Source organism: Oreochromis niloticus, linkage group LG10, assembly GCF_001858045.2.
Source record: "Oreochromis niloticus isolate F11D_XX linkage group LG10, O_niloticus_UMD_NMBU, whole genome shotgun sequence".
Taxonomy (NCBI): domain Eukaryota; kingdom Metazoa; phylum Chordata; class Actinopteri; order Cichliformes; family Cichlidae; genus Oreochromis; species Oreochromis niloticus.
Window position 1 is genome coordinate 339128 of NC_031975.2, and position 5422 is coordinate 344549.

The window sequence follows — 5422 nt, forward strand, 5'->3', positions numbered from 1 at the left end:
GCGCCACCTAGAAAAATGAGAAACGCGAGCCCCCGAGATGGGTATGACCTACATGTATAAAACTCGGAACACATATCTAACGTTCGGAGACGCACATAAAAGTCTATTATGGCCATGTCCTAAACCCAACAGGAAGTCCGCCATTTGGAAGTGAAGGTGACATTTGGCTCTAATTTGCCATTTCCATGCCTCGAACTTTTGCGAACTCCTCATTGGAATTTCATCGTACAAGCTTCATATTTGGTCAGTGTCAACTACACACCTGGGCCATGTTAAATTGCGGAGCTTTTGAGTTTTCGGGTTACTGTGAGGCCGTGGCGCCACGGCGAATTTCGATGACTCGCCATGAAAATCTTATTGCCTCTCGTTCTGTCATACATTGTCCGACCTTGACCAAAGTGGACACATATGATAAGGCTCCACCCCTGAACATATTTCAACTGCCATATTTGACACCAGGGACAGCGCCACCTAGTGGGAACAGGAAATGTCATGTTTTACACTTTGGGGTACAGTATTGTAATGGGTGACATCTGCAGCCTCAAATTTCTCCAGGAAAGCCTTAAGGAGTTGGTCTTGGGTTACAGAGAAAACTGTGAGTTTTCGCTGAAGGGTGTGACCCCAGCAGCATGGCGAACATTGAGGTCTCGCCATGAAGAAACAAATTAGTGTAACTCAATGAAATCCAATGTGATCAGTACCAGATTTTACAGGGATGATGTCAGACCCGCCCTGAACAGATTGATATGCCCATTGTCAGGAATACGTAGAGCGCCACTAGTGGCACCAGGAAATGTCATGTCTTTCATTTTGTTGTACTGATTTCACAGGTTCATCGTGGCCACCTCAAAAGCGGTGAATATCACCATCAGTCCCTCTTGATGCTTCAGTGAGAAAATTGTGACTATAAACTGAACGGCGCACCCTGGTGGCAACGCAGTTCACCATGAAAGATGAAGTGGCTTTTGAGGGCTTGAAAGTTTAAAAAGTCTTGAAATTTGGCGCACACCTCTAATGTGATGAGGATTTCTTTTATATGTTCATTTCCTTGAAGAGTGCAAAATGGCTCCACAGCGCCCCCTACAAAATTTCAAAACAACAGCCCCTGCTCTGTGTTTTATGTATGAGTTTGAAACCTGGCAAGCTTATTGGAGATATCAAGATGTACAAAAAGTCTCTTGGAGCAATATCCCAAATCCAACAGGAAGTCAGCCATTTTAAAATTAATGTGTAAATTTGGCGACATTTTCCCCTCTTTTCAGGCCTCATACTTTGACGAACTCCTCCAAGGGATTTCATTAGATTTACGCGATCTCCTGTGTGTGGAATCTAAAGACCTTTGTGATGTTAAATTGCGAAGCTTTTTACGTTCAGGGAAACAGGGTGGTCATGGCGGCACGTGGAGTTTCAATCACTCGCCAAAAAGCAGTAACCTGCTGTCGCTCAAAAACACAATGTCCAATCTCTCCAAAGGTCGCAGGCGTGATGAGACTCGAGCTCGGAAATGTTTGTTATGCCATTTGTCAGTAATGGTTAGAGCGCCACCTAGTGGGACGACTATAATAATGGTTGAATGAGATGAAATTTTAGCTGGTGGTTAAATGCATGAATTCCATCAATGTGACATCAGATCGGAAGCGCTGGTTTTAGGTGTTGGGCTTGGCTCGACGTGCCGGGGGTGCGAGGGCCCTCATATCGCTGCTTGCAGCTTTAATTATTATTATTATTATTATTTCGGCAAATGAATCGGCCTTTTGAGGGCCTAAACATGCTCAAAAACTCATGAAATTTGCAGACGCGTCAGGTCTGGTGAAAATTTACGTATTTTAATGTCCGTAGACATGTCCAGGGAAAATTGGCTCAGTAGCGCCACCTAGAAAAATGAGAAACGCGAGCCCCCGAGATGGGTATGACCTACATGTATAAAACTCGGAACACATATCTAACGTTCGGAGACGCACAAAAAGTCTATTATGGCCATGTCCTAAACCCAACAGGAAGTCCGCCATTTGGAAGTGAAGGTGACATTTTGGCTCTAATTTTGCCATTTCCATGCCTCGAACTTTTGCGAACTCCTCATTGGAATTTCATCGTACAAGCTTCATATTTGGTCAGTGTCAACTACACACCTGGGCCATGTTAAATTGCGGAGCTTTTGAGTTTTCGGGTTACTGTGAGGCCGTGGCGCCACGGCGAATTTCGATGACTCGCCATGAAATCTTATTGCCTCTCGTTCTGTCATACATTGTCCGACCTTGACCAAAGTGGACACATATGATAAGGCTCCACCCTGAACATATTTCAACTGCCATATTTGACATCAGGGACAGCGCCACCTAGTGGGAACAGGAAATGTCATGTTTTACACTTTGGGGTACAGTATTGTAATGGGTGACATCTGCAGCCTCAAATTTCTCCACGAAAGCCTTAAGGAGTTGGTCTTGGGTTACAGAGAAAACTGTGAGTTTTCGCTGAAGGGTGTGACCCCAGCAGCATGGCGAACATTGAGGTCTCGCCATGAAGAAACAAATTAGTGTAACTCAATGAAATCCAATCTGATCAGTACCAGATTTTACAGGGATGATGTCAGACCCGCCCTGAACAGATTGATATGCCATTGTCAGGAATACGTAGAGCGCCACCTAGTGGCACCAGGAAATGTCATGTCTTTCATTTTGTTGTACTGATTTTCACAGGTTCATCGTGGCCACCTCAAAAGCGGTGAATATCACCATCAGTCCCTGTTGATGCTTCAGTGAGAAAATTGTGACTATAAACTGAACGGCGCACCCTGGTGGCAACGCAGTTCACCATGAAAGATGAAGTGGCTTTGAGGGGCTTGAAAAGTTTAAAAAGTCTTGAAATTTGGCGCACAGCTCTAATGTGATGAGGGATTTCTTTTTATATGTTCATTTTCCTTCAACAGCGCAAAATGGCTCCACAGCGCCCCCTACAAAATTTCAAAACAACAGCCCCTGCTCTGTGTTTTATGTATGAGTTTGAAACCTGGCAAGCTTATTGGAGATATCAAGATGTACAAAAAAGTCTCTTGGAGCAATATCCCAAATCCAACAGGAAGTCAGCCATTTTAAAATTAATGTGTAATTGGCGACATTTCCCCTCTTTTCAGGCCTCATACTTTGACGAACTCCTCCAAGGGATTTCATTAGATTTACGCGATCTCCTGTGTGTGGAATCTAAAGACCTTTGTGATGTTAAATTGCGAAGCTTTTTACGTTCAAGGAAACGGGGTGTCATGGCGGCACGTGGAGTTTCAATCCCTCGCCAAAAAGCAGTAACCTGCTGTCGCTCAAAAACACAATGTCCAATCTCTCCCAAAGGTCGCAGGCGTGATGAGACTCGAGCTCGGAATGTTTGTTATGCCATTTGTCATTAATGGTTAGAGCGCCACCTACTGGGACGACTATAATAATGGTTGAATGAGATGAAATTTTAGCTGGTGGTTAAATGCATGATTCCATCAATGTGACATCAGATCGGTCGCTCTGGTTTTAGGTGTTGGGCTTGGCTCGACGTGCTGGGTGCGAGGGCCCTCGTATCGCTGCTTGCAGCTTTAATTATTATTATTATTATTATTATTATTATTTTCATTGAAATGAATTGCCTTTTGAGGGCTTTAACATGCTCAAAACTCATGAAATTTGCACACGCATCAGGTCTGGTGAAAATTTTGTATTTTAATGGTTTTACATATGAGCATTGGAAAATTGCTCTAGAGCGCCACCTATGCCTTATAAATGCAGCCCTACGACCACATGGTTTGAGCTACATGTATGAAATCTGGTACACGTATGTATCATGCCAAGACGAACAAAAAAGTCAATGGGCCCATTGACGCAAACCCAACAGGAAGTCCGCCATTTTGGATTGAAAGTCACATTTTGGCTCTGATTTTACCATTTCCATGCCTTGTACTTTCGCGAACTCCTCCTTGGGATTTTGTCATACAAACTTCATATTTGGACAGTGCCAACTACACACCTGGGCCATGTTAAATTGCGGAGCTTTTGAGTTTTCGTGATACGGTGAGGACGTGGCGCCACGGCGAATTTCGATGACTCGCCATGAAAATCTTATTGCCTCTCATTCCCTCATACATTGTCCGCCGTGCACCAAAGAGCACACATATGATAAGGCTCCAGCCCTGAACATATTTCAACTGCCATATTTGAAATCAGGGACAGCACCACCTAGTGGGAACAGGAAGTGTCATGTTTTACACTTTGGAGTACAGCGTTGTGATGGGTGACATCTGCAGCCTCAAATTTCTCCAGGAAAGCCTTAAGGAGTTGGTCTTGGGTTACAGTGAAAACTGTGACTTTTCGTGAGAGGGTGTGACCCCAGCAGCATGGCGAACTTGATGTCTCGCCATGAAGAAACAAGTTAGTATAACTCATGAAATCCAGTCTGATCAAACCAGACTTTACAGGGATGATGTCAGACTCCCCTGAACAGATTGATGCCCATTGTCAGGATATGCAGAGCGCCACCTAGTGGCAACAGGAAATGTCATGTCTTCATTTGTTGTACTGATTTCACAGGTTTATCGTGCCACCTCAAAAGCGGTGAATATCACCATCAGTCCCTCATGATGCTTCAGTGAGAAAATTGTGACTTTAAACTGAACGGCGCACCCTGTTGGCAACGCGGTTCACCATGAACAATGAAGTGGCTTTTGAGGGCTTGGAAAGTTTAAAAGTCTTGAAATTTGGCGCACACCTCAATGTGATGAGGGCTTTCTTGTATATTTTCCATTTTCCTGAATAGCGCAAAATGGCTCCACAGCGCCCCTACAAAATTTCAAAACAACAGCCCCTGCTCTGTGTTTCTATGAGCCTGAAAATCTGGTAAGCTTATGTAAGATATCAAGATGTACAAAAAAGTCTCTTGGAGCAATATCCAAATCCAACAGGAAGTCAGCCATTTTAAAATTAATGTGTCTTTTGGCCATTTTCCCCTCTTTTCAGGCCTCGTACTTTGACGAACTCCTCCAAGGGATTTCATATTAGAACCAATCTCCAGGTGTGAATCTAAAGACTTTGTGATGTTAAATTGCGAAGCTTTTTACGTTCAGGGAAACGGGTGGTCATGTCGGACGTGGAGTTTCAATCACTCGCCAAAAGCAGTAATCTGCTGTCACTCAAAAACACAATGTCCAATCTCTCCCAAACGTCACAGGCGTGTGAGACTCGACCTCGGAAATGTTTGTTATGCATTTGTCAGTAATGGTTAGAGCGCCCCTAGTGGGAGACTTATAATGATTGAATGAGATGAATCGTTAGCTGGTGGTCTAGGCATGAATTCCATCAATGTGACATCAGATCGGACGTGCTGGTTGTCGTGTTGGCGTTGGCTCGACGTGCCGGGGTGCGAGGCCCTCATAACGCTGCTTGCAGCTTTA